Below are 17,474 nucleotides of genomic sequence, written 5' to 3' on the forward strand. Positions count from 1 at the left end.
TCTTGAATGGCATCACAACCTCCCACTGCTAGACTCAGCCCAATGCAGCAAAAGCATCTCCTAGGAACTTAAAAGGAATGCAGATTCTTAGGCGCCACCCAGACCCACTGAATCAGAAAATCTGTCTTTTAATAATAAGCCCTCCAAGTGATTCTGATGCAAACCGAAGTCTGAGGACCACTGGTTTAGAGGATAGTACCACTGCATTCTCTGGCCAGATCACTCACAAACACAGAGGCCAGCTGCAGGGATCAAGAGTACAATCATCTAGGGGCTCCTGGGTGGCTCAGTCGTTAAGTGTCTGCCTTCGGCTTGGGTCATGATCCCGGGGTCCTGGGATCGAGCCCCGCATCGGGCTCTCTGCTCAGCGGGAAGCTTGCTTCTCCCTCTCCCACTCCCCCTGCTTATGTTCCCTCTCTCGCTGTGTCTCTCTCTGTCAAATAAATAAATGAAATCTTTAAAAAAAAAAAAGTTCAATCATCTAAAAATGGGAGAGCAATACCTATTTTATAAGAGTGCTATGACAATTAATGACTTAGTACATATAAAATACTGAAACAAAGCCTGGCATATATGTGCCTACTAAATATTAGCTATTGTCACTAGCATTGCTACTATTATAGTTATCCAGCTCTTTGAAATGGCTCACGAGCATAATTTAAGGACTATGTTGGGACAACTGAACTTGGACTCTGTTAACTGCTCTTAAATTCTGTTTGTGGGGAAGTGTTTGTATTTGTTGCAATGACAGTAAACTCTCAACCCGGAGGTAGGCTCTCCACACAGGTTCTTCATTGTCTAGCCCAATAGGGCCACTGGTAACAGCCTCTCCTCACAGGTGCACAGTCTGAAAAGGATGTTATGAGCCAGCCTCATGGGACAAGATAATGAGAGTAGGTGAAGAAGGACAGAGTGCTCTTAGACAGGCACTCAGTTACTGAGGAAGTGGGAGATGGATGGCAAATAGCTAAGAGAAAAGTTGTAAAGAAACACTGAAGAAATAAGCTGTAGGGAAACAAAAGTAAGCCATGTAGCCTGGCTGTGGAGACCCAAACAGACTATTTTCTACAGAAGGAGTTAATAAAGAAACAAAGGAGGGAGCATCAGAGAGGACAGGATGAATGTCAGGAATCAAAGATGGCCACATCACTTCAGCACATTTAAAAAGTGGTGAAGTTCAATGATTTGTTTTAGTCTATGGCAAAACTGCTTTATCAAAATGACCTCATCAAAATGGCCAACCTCGGGACACCTGGGTGGCTCAGTAGGTTAAGCGTTTGCCTTTGGCTCAGGTCATGATCTCAGGGTCCTGGGATCGAGTCCCGCATTGGGCTCCTTGCTCAGCAGGGAGCCTGTTTTTCCCTCTGTCTGCCTCTCCCCCTGCTTGTGTGCTCTCTCTCTCTGACAAATAAACAAATAAAATCTTTAAAAAAAAAAAAAAATGGCCACTGTAAGACATTCTAAACCCAACAAGGATAGAGTAAGGAAGAATCTAAACTAGAACAATGACAATGGCCACTGCTATCACCTCGTCTCTGAAGATGCAGATGAGATTGTTATAAATTCTCATGGCTCAATACCCTGTCAAGATTTCTGTGTCTTTCCGGTAGATTTATGTTGTTATGGTCCTCATCAGATTAAGGTAGTTTATTGATTAATAATAACAGCTAACACATTTTCTCTGAGTTTTACAAACTATAACTCACTAACTAGTGACAACAACCTTAGGGAGTGGTTATTACTATTATCAGAGGAAATGAAAGCACAGAGAAGATAATAGGCTCCCAAGATAACAGTGCTGGGAAGTGTTGGTTTGAGGTTCAAGCCCAGGCATCTTGGCTCTAGAGCCCGAGTTCTGCTCCACTGCGTTTTGCTGACTTAACGTTGTCCTGACCTGCATGTGCTGTTTCTATTGTGTACCTCATGGACTCTACGACGGCCCCGTTATTTGATCGATCAAAAAAGGGAAAGAAAAAAGAAAAGATTACCACACAAGACATGTATGTGTGTAACTGACTTTATTAAAGGTCTGAAAAGATGGATGGAGCAAGTCTGCCTTACAGCAAGTAAAACAACTCAAAATCGAATTGTAAATGCCAGTGTATGTAAAAAGCCTTCTTTTTTTTTTTCTGTCCTAACCTTCCAGACTGAAACTGGGCTCCTTTTTTCACAGCCTGATGGCCCGTTTAACTTTGTTCATAAAGAAAGAAAAAAAAAAAGCAGTTTGGTCCCTAAAAATAATTTTGTCACTTGCCACCAAGATGATAATTTTTATTTATCCTTGTTGCCCTGGCATTCAGATACCAGAGAAAGCCAAGAGCCAGTTTTAAGTACGTGCCCTCTAAAATGGCTAAGAAGGTGGAATTATGTAAACAATAGTCTCTAATGCAGACCTGGCTTCCCTGGAATGCAATGTGAAAAGGACTGTTGGTCATGTTTTTGTGTTTTATTAGGTCATGCACACGTGTTAAGGGACAACCCTGTCCACAATAGCTCCTTTGAATTTGGATACCGTATGGGCCCAGGGAGACCCCAGGATCCATTGCACTAGGACGCCCCTGAGAGCATCTGCAGTGCAGGCACCCGGCGTCTTGCTAAGGTGCTAAGTTCAGTGAGAGCAATTCGAGGACCGCATTCAGGGAGTAAGGAGCCCATATTTTCATTTTGCGCTGAGCCCCACACATGTAGCCAGGGCTGGCCCTGGTTGTTGCCTTACCACCAGCTTCTCATGTGCTAGTCAGCACAATAACTTCTAAATGGGCGGGAAGGTGAGTTAAAACTGTCAGAAGGTATTAAGCCAAACAGCATCTCAGCTTGATCACACAGCAACTAAAATTTGACTCTGAACATCAGGTCAGGTACCTTGGAGCCATGAACCTCCAGAGCCCAGGTACTTCAAGCCCATCTGCAAACTGTGAGTCCTCAGAGAGACAAATACAGAAACTGAGAGTAAGCATTTAGAATTTTTTTTAAGATTTTATTTATTTATTTTGAGAGAGAGAGAGAGACAGCGTGCACACGTGCGTGTACGCCTATGTGAGCTGGGGAGAGGCAGAGAGAGAGAGGGTGAGGGCATCTCAAGCACAGAGCCCAGTGCAGAGCTCCATCCCATGACCCTGAGATCATGACTTGAGCCGAAACCGTGAATCGATCACGTAACCAACTGAGCCACCCAGGTGCCCCAGAATTTTTTTCTTTTCTTTTTTTTTTTTTAAAGATTTTATTTATTTATTTGAGAGAGAGAGAATGAAAGAGAGCACATGAGAGGGGGGAGGATCAGAGGGAGAAGCAGACTCCCTGCCGAGCAGGGAGCCCGATGCGGGACTTGATCCAGGGACTCCAGGATCATGACCTGAGCCGAAGGCAGTCGCTTAACCAACTGAGCCACCCAGGCGCCCCAGAATTTTTTTTCTAACAATTTGACATTACCACAATATCCAACTACATGATCATTTCTCTAGTCATTCATTTTCATTAGATTTTATAGACGTATGAGAGAGACCTTGACAGACGAGGGGAAGGGGGAAATACTCTGGTCCTTGTCACAGATGTTTTGAAAAACACTGCCCAAGTCAGAATCTCTTTTCCAGTCAGGACTAAGAAACAGAAACCACAAGTGAAATGTCCGATTGAGATGCTGCCCTCTGGAATTTGAGGCTCTGGGAGGGAGACATCCTAAAGCAATTTAAAAATACGCAAAACACCTAAGACACTTTAAAAACTCTTTCTGCCTAACAGTCATCATAGAAAACATAACTTTATTTTTTGGAATGTCTTCTTGATGTTACTGAATTAAAAGTGTATTCTTTGAACTCAAATGTAGGGCAACGGTGGTTTTATGTTTCTTGGCGTTTCCAGGTTCAGCCTTAAATGTCAGCCAGTGGTATGCTCTAGGCGGGACGTGGCCTTTCCATGTCTTAGGAGGGGCCAACTTCACTCCAGGCATTATTTAACTCCTGGTGTGCGGATGTCAGTAAAGGCTGCACAGAAGAATGCAAGGCCACGATTTGTCTTCTCTGGAGCTCAGTTAATTTTATAGACATACTTTCTTCCCCTCTGGGTAGACTATGACTCTTAGGCGGCTTACGTTTCACGTAGGTGAAGAGCTAGGTGTTTGCCTATGGTCAAACCAGGATACCTAGACTGTCTGCTTTCATTTCCTCTCCTGAGCATTTGGAGTCACACCCTCATCGACCCAGCAGATAAGAAGAGGCGGAGTAGTGACTCAGGCTCACCAACTTGTCGTGACTAAATTCAGCGTTGGCCAGACGCCATCTGCTCACACTGAGGCCTGCCCTATGAAAAAGCCCCACAAAGCCCATTCTTATGTCTACGAGGAGGTAGTTTGTTGGGTTTGCTGTTCATAACATTATGCCCTGGGGAGAAATTCCTGCCTGTCCTTAATACAAGCAATAGTTCAGTTTTTCCTGTCCAATTAGTCTCTCTTTACACCATGGATGCTGTAAGTTGTATAAGTGATCAAGCAGCTTTCTCTTTCTTCCTGGCTGCTAGGATGCCAATTAGTACCAGATTCACAGTCCTTTTGTACCAACTGTGTAGGCTTTTATGGGATGTGTTTTTGTACTTGGTTTGTTCTTAGCTCCATGCAATTCCCCCTCTCTAGTTTGCTTTTTCTTTTCTCAACTACTTATAATTTATATCTCATTGTAAAATATCTCAGTTGTTACTGAAAGAAGATATCAGGTAAAAAGAGAATGGAGAAAGAAGAGATGGGAAACAGATCAGGGGAGAAGCAGGAGGAAGGGAGGAAGGAAATTAAGGAAAAAAAGAGAAAGTACAAGGCAAGGAAGGAAAGGAGCTAAATTTTTGTGATAATAAACTGAAACGAGAGTCTCACAGGATTCAAATAGTAAAAGGGACGTAGAAAAGGAAGTAGAGTATAGATTATTATAGGCATGAATTATATAAAAACCATTTCAGAACTAAAAATTGGGAACTCTCTAAATACATTGCTCACTATCTGTTGGTATTTAATTATGTCCAAGACATGGAATGTGCAACAAGATATGGAATGAAGCTTTTCTTATTGTCGCAGAAGTTTGGCTTCAAATCTGAAAGCTTCAAATCTAAGACCCAAGTTCACTATTATCCCCTTCTGCATTCTGAAAAATGGTCTAGACACATCCCCATAGAACTTACCAAGAAGTAGCTAAACTTATTTCTTCAACTGCCAAGTCTATCAGCCAACACCAGCCTGAAGGAGCTGAAGATGCAATAGAAGAGATTTTTTTTTTTTTTTGAAAACATTAGTAGGAATGGAAAGCAATTGATGTTTTCTCTTGCCTCCTCCTGGGATGCTTCCTCTCCTACATACACACACACACACACACACACACACACACGCACACACACCCCTCAAACTAAGAGAGAGGGTCCTGGGGGAAGCTCTCATAGAGTTTGGAATCATCTTCTCGAAGATGCAACGGGCACCTCAGCTTCCAGATGGATACTTGCCGAGCTGCAGACTCGGGCGCCTGCGCCTTTAGGGAAGACTGGGGAGAAACGACATGTTAGTGTCTCCAGGAGATTGGCACTATGCATGAAGATAGACACTGAGGCTGCCTCTCCATAGAGAAGTCTAAGGATGGGAGGCTGGCTAGAGGAAACTCTAAGAAAGGGTGAGGAGACAGGACAGCAGTGGGGGTGACCTGAACTTCCAGAGTTTTCCTTCAGGTCAAGCGGAAGTTGCAGAAGGGAGCCAAGACTCTAGGCAGCTCGAAAGGATCCCAGTGGATGGGATTACCGGCCAGGTGGAGGGAACCCCAGGGGTGGGATCTGTTGTAAGAGAGGAAGGTTCTGAGAGGTGAACGAGCGGAATCCTCATCCGTTTCAGGAAATCGCAGTGTGGACATCCCCAGAAGGGCCTTCCCAAAGAACTCACCAACATACCTGGCAAAGGAATAAGCATTGGGCATCTGCCCCAAAGAAGGCTGACCCCTGGCGTGTGCACAACAGTCAGGGAGGGGTGCCTTTGTACCTTTGCTTCTGATGCCTGGGGAAGCAGAAGCCATCCTGGGTTTGACCGCAGTTAGGGAGAAGGAGTACGCCTTTGAATTGAGTGCCAACGTAATTGTCTTTTTAATTTTAATTAAACATTTTTAGAGCTAGGAAAAAAAAAAAAACTGTTATAATACCTAAAGGGAACTTCAAAAGCAATGGGATCTATGGTCCTGGGTGGAAAATGTAAAAGATGGTGGGAGAAAAAGTTTTTCATGATTATATGCTCTTAAGATCTAGCCCATTCAATAAATCATTTAAATAACCACCAAACTTTAAGTACTCCAAGTCAAAATAAAAGAAAAAAACAATTGAACTATCACCCCCCCAAAAAAGACTGTGATATCTAATAATGTAAACTACCTATATTCTCCTCAGAACACTTACACAACGTGTTATTTAAAAATTATATTGATAATGTTATCTCACACCTTAATTTTTCTCTTTCTCAGATAAATGATTAACCTTCCCTCTTCCTTCTCCTTTCCCAGATTACCCCTTCTTTAATTTACTTTTTTCTATTTAGTTTAACCAGAGTGAAAGTGGGGGGGAAAGGCAGTAAAGCAAGAGTTTGAAAGTTTCAGGAAATCAGTGTAACTTCCAAATTCACTGGGAACAGGAGTTATAATAACGTAGTTATGGAGACATTTTCATACAACAGTGAATTCATTCAAGTGTGAATACTGTGCCTTGCTCGGAGGCCGTACTCCCTGAGGACAGAAGCCTAATACGCCATAGAGTGACTTACTCAGACTACATCACTCTCAACAATGCAGCTTCACGAAATCGGCCCTCACCAGGAATCTTTCTCAACACGACCTCACATTCTTACTGCAGTCAGCATTGCCAAATGTTTTACCATTTGGATATAAAATTCTCCACTAAGAAATCCTAAATCATTTGCAAACTGCTTTCCTAACTATACCCTAAATTGAGCCTTTAAATTTTTTCTTTCTATAAAATTGAGTTTTCTAAAGGAGTATGGTTTTTCTTCTTTCCTAATGACTACGTCCCAAATCTCTGCATACAGGCAATTTTAGCTTCGTTGAAACAGGTGGCCAGAGCCAGAAAAACTGGGGCCTGAGTCTCCAGCCCATTGAAATACATTTCCTCCCTGGAAGCAGCTGCCCTTCTGAGCGTGTTTTAAACTGTGAATCCTCCCACTAACAATACAATTAATCAGTGACTGCTTTTAGATAAATGCATGTAAAATCTAGAATACAATTAAATTAGACAAAAATTGGTCCATATAGTAAACCGATTTTTGTGGGTATGTAATCCTTCAAACCTACAAATTGTTCCAGAAATATATAAATGAATGGTTTCATACAAATTTTCTTTTTTTTAGTCTCGTATAAATTTTCTGATGTGCCCCTAGTTACACTTGCTCCATCACAAATCATCACAAAACTTGGGGCCTTGAAACAACTACTTTATTTAGGGCAATATTCTGTGGATCAGGAGCACAGCAAAGGCTTGGCTGGGTAGTTCTCTACTGGGAACTCTCAGGAGGTCACAGCAAGATGTGGGCTAGGAGTTGGAGCCAACTTAAGGATTTACTCGGCGGGTCATCCCATGTGTCTGTCTCCACAGGGCAGGCAGTTGATTCAAGCTATTGCTGGGCATTCACCTGGGGCTGACCAAAGCGCTAGCTCAGGTCTCCAGCCTGGCAAATCTCAGGTTGAGACTGTATGGCAGCCATTTCCCCCAGAGTGAGCATCCCAAGAAAAACTAGACAAAGATGTGTGGCTTTTTAGGATCAAGCTTCTGAGGTTGCCCACTGTCCCTTCCATGGCATTCTGTTGCTTACAAACTGGTTCCTATGCTTCTCCCAGATTCCATAGGAAAGCACACAGACCCCACCTCTCCATGGGAGGAATGTCATAGAATTTGAGGACATGTTTTAAAACTCCACATTTCAGTTCATCTAGTATAACAAGAATCCTTCCCCCACCTTTTACACTAACTACCCCCCACGCACACAAAAGAAAGCTTCCGTAATTACATTACCCTTTAAAAATCCTGGATGAAATGTAAAGCATTTGAAATTACAAGATTTAATTATTTAGTTTAAAACAAACTTTTTTTGGTTATTAGGGTCAAAAAAAAGTTGAAAGATATTTTGTCTATATTCACCTGGATGGTATGGATGGAACTTGAACATTTTTAAATGGGTTTGACATTGATTCACTGAGACTGACAGGTCTCTATGAACAATTCAACTAATGCATTTGGTTCTAAGCCATGGTTGGATAGCACTTTCACGCCAGACATTTAAACACATTTTCCAAAAAGTGCCCCACTCTCTTAACCCACCAAATAATGAATCCCAAGGCCCCTGACAATTCCAAGGTCATTTCAAAGCATCTCTATTCCTTTTGCAATCCATAAGGTCCTTAAATGTTATTGTTTTTTCATGGCTTTGGGGTTATCTTGCTTTGCATTATCTTCTTCCCAGGCAGACCAAAAGCACTTGAGTAACTCTTAGGAAGATGAATGATCTTTGGGTGGAACTTCTGAGAGCTGGGGCATTTCTAAAACTCACTTCTACCTGGAAGGACTCACCTACCCCATCTTTCCTGTCCCACTTTTCCTGTACAAAGTTCAAATACAACACGTTGCACAGTTTATTGTTTACTTCTCTATCTCTTCTGCTAAACTACATACTCAATGGCAAGAGTGGAGGTTTCAGCCATCTTTTCATCCCCAGTGGCTACACCATAGAAGATGCTTAACAAGGACACCTGGGTGGCTCAGTCAGTTAAGTGTCTGCCTTCAGCTCGGGTCAGGATCCCAAGGGTCCTGGGATCGAGCCCGGCATCGGGCTCCCTGCTCAGTGAGGAGCCTGCTTCTCCCTCTCCCTCTGCCTGCCACTCCCCCTGCTTGTGCTCTCTCCCTCTCTCTCTCTGTCAAATAAATAAATAAATAAAATCTTAAAAAAAAAAAAAGATGCTTAACAAACATTGAATTATTCTATTTTTTTTCTTTTTCTTATAAGGGCATTATTGCTGAAGCTTTAAAAAAAAAATGTGTAAGTACATATTGCTTCTGTAAAAGAATGTCAAACCTTCCAAGAATTACTGTTTTGGTAACCTAAATCAGTGGTTCTCAATCCTCTGTCACATTGAAGATCTTAAAAACTTCCAACTCCCAACCCCAGAAATCCTAATCTAATTGGTCTGTGATGAGGCTCAGGCATCTATATTTTTAAAAACATTTCTTTAATTTTTTATCTTGAAATATATTTAGACTTACAGAAAAGTTTCAAAAATAGAACAGAGAGGGGCGCCTGGGTGGCTCAGTTGGGTAAGCGTCTGCCTTTGGCCCAGGTCATGATCCTGGAATCTCAGGGTCGAGTCTCGCTTCGGGCTCCCTGTTTAGTGAGGAGCCTGATTCTCCCTCTGACCTTCTCCCCTCTTGTGCTCTCTATCTCTCATTCTCTTTCTCTCAAATAAATAAATAAATAATCTTAAAAAAAATTAGAACAGAGAGCTTCTGTATGCTTTTCACCCAGCTTCCCTTAATATTAACATCTTATAAAACCGTATTACAACTATCAAAACTAGCAAATTAACATTGGCACAAAACTCTTAACTAAACTACAGAGGTTATTTGGATTTTACCAGTTTTGCAGGAATGTGCTTTTTCTGTCCCAGCATCCAGTCCAAGATCCTATATTGCATTTAGGTGTCATATCTCCTTAGTCTCCTTCAATCTGTGACATTTCCCATTCTTTCCCGGTCTTTCACGACCTTACCACTTTAGAAGAGTATTGATCAGTTGATTTGTAGAATGCTCCCCAATTTGGGAGCATTTCATTTTCTGATTATTAGATTGAAGCTTTTCATTTTTGCCAGAATACCACAGAAGTGGTGTGCCCTTCTCAGAACATAATGTCAGTTGGTACATTATGTCAATATGTCTTTTTTTCTGGTGATATTAATCTTGATCACTTGGTTGAGGTTGTATCTGCCAGGTTTTCTCCACTGCGATGTTACTAATTTCACCAATGTTAATTAATGAAATTCCTGGGGAAAATAATTTGAGACTCTGCAAATACACTCTGTTTCCTCAATTTTTTTCCCTCAAACATTGAAACTAACTTTAGCACATATCCATGGATCTTGCCTGCAACAATTCTTACTATGGTGTTCTAATGGCAATTTTCTATTTCCCTTGTTTCTTCCACCGTTATTAAATTCATCTGGAGGGAAACATTATCCCTACTCCTCCCATTTGTTTAACTATTCATTTATTTAATTATGTTAGTATAAACATATGGATCAAATTTTTGTGAGCTCCCAGGTGATTCTAATTTGTACTCAGGATTGAAAACCACGGCTAGGTCATCTTTGAACCTGGCTTTAATGTGCTTCCCCTAGTCTGTCTGCTAATATAATGGTCTTTGTCTTTTCAATATATGTGTTGTTGATGATCTGTTCAACAAGCTTGTTGACTCTCTAAAATTTATATGGAAATCAAAGGACCCAAATAGCCAAAATTTTTTTAAAAAGAAGATAGAGAACTAGCACTACCCGATTAAGACTTGTAAATCTTGGGGGCGCCTGGTGGCTCAGTCGGTTAAGTGTCTGCCTTCGGGCTCAGGTCATGATCCCAGGGTCCTGGGCATGGGGCTCCCCGCTTTGCTTCTCCTTCTCCCTCTGCCCCTCCACCCCACTCGTGCACTCTCTCTTTCTCTCTCTCAAATAAATAAATAAAATCTTTAAAGACTTGTAAAGTTTGTAAAGCTACAAGATCAAGACAGTGTGGCACTGGTAGAAAAAAGAGGCAAAAGATCAATGCAACAGAAGAGAGTCCAGAAAAGACCCACACATATCTATAGGCATACCTCTGAGATATTGCAGGTTTGGTTCCAGACCACCACAATAAAGCAAATATCACAGTAAAGGAAGTTAAATGATTTTTTTGGTTTCCCAATGCATATAAAAGTTATGTTTACACTATATTATAGTTTTTTAAGTGTGTAATAACATTACATCTAAAAAAATGTACATGCCATAATTTAAAAGTACTTTATTGCTAAAAGATGCTAACCATCATGTGAACTTTCAGCAAGTCATAATCACTGATCACAGATCACCATAACAAATATACTAGTAATGAAAATATTTGAAATGTTATGAGAATTACCAAAATGTGACAGAGACATGAAGTGAGCAAAAATGTTGCTAGAAAAATGGTGCAAATAGACCTGTTTGCCACAGGATGCCACGGAACTTCAATTTGTAAAAAACACCCTATCTGCAAAGCACAATGAAGCAAAGTGCAATAAAATAAAGTATGGCTGTAATCAATTTATTTTCAACAAAGATGCCAAGATAATTCAATGGGGGAGGAGATAATCTTTTTGGCAAGGGGTTCTGGAACAATTAGACATTCATATGGAAAAATACACTTAAATCTTGACCCTTTCCTCATAACTAATTCAAAAGGATCGTAGACCTAAATATAAGAGTAAAAACCACACAACGTCTAGAAGAAATTTCAAGGAAAATCTTCATGACCTTGAGTTTGGCAAAAGCAAAAACCACAAAAGGAAAAGTCAATAAATTGACTTAATCAAAATTACAAATTTTGCTCTTCAAAAGACACTTAAGAAAATGAAAAGGCTAGTTCAGAGAGTGGATTTTTATATATAATATCTTAAAAATCCTTACTACTGAATAATAAAAGGACAAATAACCCAGTTTTAAAAAGTTGAACAGACACTCCACAAAAGAATATATATGATTAGCAAATAAGCAGATGAAAATACGCTCAACGTCATTAGTCATCAGGCAAGTACAAGGTAAAGCCACAATGAGACGTGACTATGAATCTATTAGAAATGACTAAAAATTTAAAAAGTGGTCATATTACGTGTTGGCAAAAATGTGAAGGAACTAGAACCCTAATACACTGTCGATAAAAATATGAAATGGTACAGTCGCTTTGGAAAACAGTTTGTCAGATGTTTAAAACAACAACATTAATAAACCTGATTCTGGGTCCGTTACCCAGAAATTTGGATTTAATTGATAAGTAGTATGACCTAGATATCAAGATTTTTATTAAGGTTCTTTACATGATTCAGGTATGCAGCAAAATTTAAGAACCACTGTTCTGTTCCATGACCTTAGACTACACCTCTAACCCTGAAAAAAACCTCACTTCAATTAATGCCCTTAGTTGCCAGGGTACAGTGTTGGGAAAATATGAGTGGGTCGTGTAGACCCATCAGCACTTCCAGAAATCAACCTGAAGCACTTAATACTGACAATTCATCGGTTGTGTCATCTTAGTAAAATAAAGGATTACATTTTTAAAAAGAAGAGGAAGAAGTGAGCTACTGAGGGTTCAGTAAGAGTGGCAATAACTGAAAAACATGTAACCACTCAGAAAATAAAGCTTTCTGAAACGCCCTGATGAACAGGGAAAGATGAAAGGTACAGGAGAAGTTAAAAAAAGAAAAGGAAAAAATCAGAAGTTCTGGGCAATGGATCAGGAAGTCAAGGAAGTCAACAACTTGACTCATCGCTCTTAAAGGCATTATCTGTCAATAGAAGCTTATGTTTACTTTCATCTGGTGCCTTCTATGTTGTTTTTTATTGTATAGCATTCAATGTTGTTTTCGCTTTTAATATACTTGTTTTACTGTTCCTTTCTTCAAAAAAGGATCTGAAATTCTTTTCCTTCTTATCAGCCATGCAAATAATTGGGCAGTTTTATGTTTTGGTTTATTAGTTTATTAATTTTAAGGATTTAGGGCTTCTTTTTGAACTCCTTTTACCACAAGAATGTTTACATTCCTTTTCACCAACTACTGCACATTAAAGATGTGAGGAAATTAGTTCACTGTGCTCAATCCTCAGCTGTTTTCTTCCTGCAACACTGATAAGGCCCAGCAGAATTCCTTTAGGAACAAGAAAAGAGACAGAAATTGTAGATTTCAGTCATCTGTCCCTCCCTAATGCTGACTAACATTTGTCCTGAATTCTGCTGAAACACTTTGTAGTTAATGACAAATCTGTATGATCCTAACTGAACACTTGGCAACCTCGCTATTTTATAAAGGCAAGAACCCAAGAGGGAAGCGAGAGCACTTCTAGATCATGTTTGACCTTCAACCAGTGTGCAAAACTAAAGGTGCTAAAATCCTACGTTTTGTAAAAGAAAAAAGTCCAATTTCCTGTATTTATTAGAAATGGAAAAATACAGCTTTATTTTATAATTGTTTATAGCTGGGATACAATTTAACTGGAAAACGTATAGGACTCTGTTCCAGAAAATATGAAATAAAAGAGCTCAGATCCACATCATTTCACACAGAAATATATCCGGTAACATTACAAGTTGATTAAGACATGGGTCAAAAATGCCTTCTGAATATTTGTATCATTAAATCATAAGTGGATTAAGATCAAAATCTTATTTTTTGCTTTGTTTTCTACTTATTTCTATTCACAATTTTTAATTTTGTAAGAACCTTACAAGTAGTGACTTAATAATGAGTCATACACAGAAAGTGATTATAGCCCCAGTTAAAAAAATGGACCCTGGTCCATTAATAAGAAGAGAAAGTAGGACTTCCTGGTCCTCACTGTTGTGTGGGGTGCAGCCTTAATGAAATGGGCTATATGGAAGATGGAGTACACTAGGGTTTCTGGAGAGAATCTGGTGACGAAAGGAGAGAAAGACAACATGACCACTCTTGAGCTCAGTTTAATAGACATGAGAGTCATGATTAAGAGAGCATGAGAAAAAAAATCAGAACAGATGGCATATATTATTACTGACAAGCACAGGGGCAACTCAAATACAGAGGATTGCAAAGTAAATTTGTATGGCATGCATCGTCATGACCTAAGTCCCACATAGATAGACTGAGACTATAATTTAATATCCAAACAGGACACTTCTGAGAGTAAGAGAGCACAATTAACAATTGCTCGGGGGCAGCAGGCATAAACCAGGACTATCTTGGGCAAGGCGGAATATATAACTCCTTACAGAGAGCAGAGGATAATGAGATTTGAAGGAAGAGGGCAAGAGGAGGACCAGAATCTCTTGACAAGCTGCTTAAATTTGATGTGATAGGTCACTAGAAACTACTACAAAAGAGGTCATGTAAAATAAAGAAAATGGTATTTTTGGTGTGAATGCAGCTGATCAGATGAAGAGAGACTAAAGGCAGGGAAATTGGCAAGGAGGTTTCTGAAGGCAACAAGCTCAAGGCTGTGTGGCTGTAGGAGGCAAATATGCCAAGAGTGGACTCAGGAAACAGCTGAGGGGAAGACATACAGGATGGACAGCACACTGATTGCTAGACAGTCAAGCAAAACAATACAGTGATGAGTCCAACAACATAGGGATGGAGAAAGGGATCAAAAAGTAACCTGGAGAAAAGTCAGCACAGATGAAGATGCTCAGGAAGGACATGTGAAAAATGCAGGCCTGTAGATAGAACACAAGATGGGATTTTAGGAGAGTCCAGGAAAATGTAAATTAACAAAAAATAAGAGGTGTGAAGATGATGGAAAGAGCAGAGTAACTCTGAAATGAGGAGCATCTAAGATGAGAAGGGGGTCAGTGGTGTTAGAACAGCATCAAGCCTGAGAAGGAAAAGAGCACCTTTGGCTTGAGGGACATCACAAAGAGGTTTCACCTTGAGTAACTGAGCAACTGAAGCCATTTTTTTTTGGTAAATATGGTTATGAAAAATGAGAGTTATTGCAGTCCTTAGAGAAATACCTGTGATCCTTTGCAAATGAAGTAAGGAATCAATTGGAAATATAATCAGAAAATGGGAATTTTATTTGCACAGCAAAGAAACCATCAACAAAACATAAAAGCAACCCATCAAATTGGAGAATATATTTGCAAATGATATATTTGATAGTGAGTTAATATCCAAAATATATAAATAACTTCTATAATTCAACACCCAAAATACAACCCCATTGAAAAACCCCTTTTAAAAACAGATAGAGGACCTGAATAGACACTTTTCCAAGGAAGACTTACAGATGACCAACAGACACAGGAAAAGATGCTCAACATCACTAATCATCAGGGAAACAATGCAAAACCACAACGAGATATCACCTCACACCTGTCAGAGTGGCTGGTATCAAAAAGACAACAAATAACAAGTTAGTGAGAATGTGGAGACAAAGGAGCCTTCGTGCACTATTTGTGGGACTCTAATTCGGGGCAACCACTGTGGAAAACAGTATGGAGATTCCTCAAAAATTTTAAAATAGAAATACCGTAATAATCCAGTAATTCCACTACTGGGTATTTACCCAAAGAAAACAAAAACACTAATTCAAAAAGATATATGCACCCCTATGTTTATTGCAACATTATTTACAGTAGCCAAGATATGGAAGCAATCCAAGTGTCCATTGACAGATGAATGGATAAAGAAGATGTGGTATGTATATGCAATGGAATATTACTTAACCATAAATATAATGAGATCTTGCCATGTGGAACAACATGGATAGAACTAGAAGGTATAATGCTAAGTGAAATAAATCAGAGAAAGACAAATACCATATGATTTCACTTGTATGTGGAATCTAAAAAACAAACAAACAGAAACATACAGAGAACAAACTGGTAGTTACCAGAGGGGTAGAGGTTGGTGAGGATGGGAAAAATAGGTAAAAGGGTTTAAGAGGTACAAACTTCCACTTATAGGTGAAGGGGTTTGAGAGTTACAAAATTCCAGTTATAAAATACATAAGTGATGGGGATGAGAAGTACAGCATAGGGAATATAGTCAATAACATTGTAATAGTGTTTACGGTGACAGATGTTAACTACATTTATTGTGGTGAGCATAGCATAATATATAGAATTGTATATTGCATTGTACACCTGAAACTAATGTAACATTGGATGCCACCTATATATCAACTAAAAAAAGAGAAAGTAGGAATTTTATAGGATTTTGGAGAAAAATGCTTGGTGGCTGCTTTTTTGCTGCATTTACTTATTGTTGAAGTCAACATGCAAAATTCATCATTTCACCTCTCTTTGATACTCTCATTCTTGGTATCTCTGGGCTTTCCTTGGTTTACTGTTTATAATTTTACACTCAATTTTGACTCCAAACTCCTATTAGTCAAGTTCAGTTCAATCAAATCCCATCCAAGCTAATTAAATACTTTAAACTATTACACCTTTATGAATAGATTCATTTTTCACTATGATATAATTTGAGGAAATATTGGATATGAAAGAAGTCGCTCTTAATGGGATTACAGAAATGGGGAAAAAAATGGAAATATCCTTCAGACAAGTTCCTCCAATGACCTAGGAAATGTAGAACTAGGCCCCTCAGTCACCTGTGAAATTTAAGTGGGAAAGAATTCCTCTTTTCTTAAATTTCTTGATACCTGAAGCTATGTAGACTTATTTTCTAATTAATTCTAAATTTTTTTTGGAAACTAAGTGTGACACCTGAAATTTTGGTATTCGCAGTGTTGGCTGATGAGACACATATAATATGGCAGAATTTACTGACTGTCTTCTTGTCCTCAAATATAAATTGGATTATATTCCTATTAATTGCTTCTAAATGAATTGACCATGAATAAGAATCCTAATAACCCTTCTTTTTAGCTTAATTCTCACCTTTTTTCCATAACTTTGTTCTGATTCAGGCCCTGCTTACTTTGAGCTTTCATATATATTAGAAAAAGCACCTCTTCTTCAACACTTTGCTTCAATCTTTTGGAACAATGTAATAAATGTGAACATCTATAACATCTCTGATGTGAATGGTGCCCCTAGAGTTGTCTAGTATACAGCCTGCACAACCACACACGGCAGCCCTGGGAAGTTGTTCCTAGTGCCTTTCTCTGCTCCAGTGCACAGAGTCACCTAGATGAGGTAAGACATGGACCTGAGGCCCAGAAGAATGAGGCAACTCTTCCATAAAACCTCGTAACACACAGTGACAAAACAATAAGGGAGAAATATAACTTCCTGGCACTTATGACCAGGATAACCTGAATTCTCAGTAATCCTCCTGGAGCTGCCAACCTCCCACTCGGTGGTGATGCCCTAGCATGCCCTGGAAGGATTACATCAATGTTACTTCTGCTCAGGGCTGAACCTTTAGTTAGGGAAGCAGCCTTGTTCTGGAAAGGAATTTCATTTTCTGACATGCATCTCTAATAATTGCCTAAACTTATACACATGGAGAGCATGGTGATACTCACCTGCACACCTTACAGACTTTGAGATACTCAAAAGAGATCATCTATATGAACATGTTATTGAGACCAGACACACTATTATAACCTTGAAACATAAAGATATTTAATACAAGGCAAAAAAGAAAAAAAGAAGGTAGGAAGGAGGGAAGAAAGGAAGGAAGGAAGGAAGGAAGGAAGGAAGGAAGGAAGGAAGGAAGGAAGGAAGGAAGGAAGGAAGGAAGGAAG

Source organism: Mirounga leonina, unplaced genomic scaffold, assembly GCF_011800145.1.
Source record: "Mirounga leonina isolate KUSES-001 unplaced genomic scaffold, KU_Mleo_1.0 Mir_53, whole genome shotgun sequence".
Lineage (NCBI taxonomy): Eukaryota > Metazoa > Chordata > Mammalia > Carnivora > Phocidae > Mirounga > Mirounga leonina.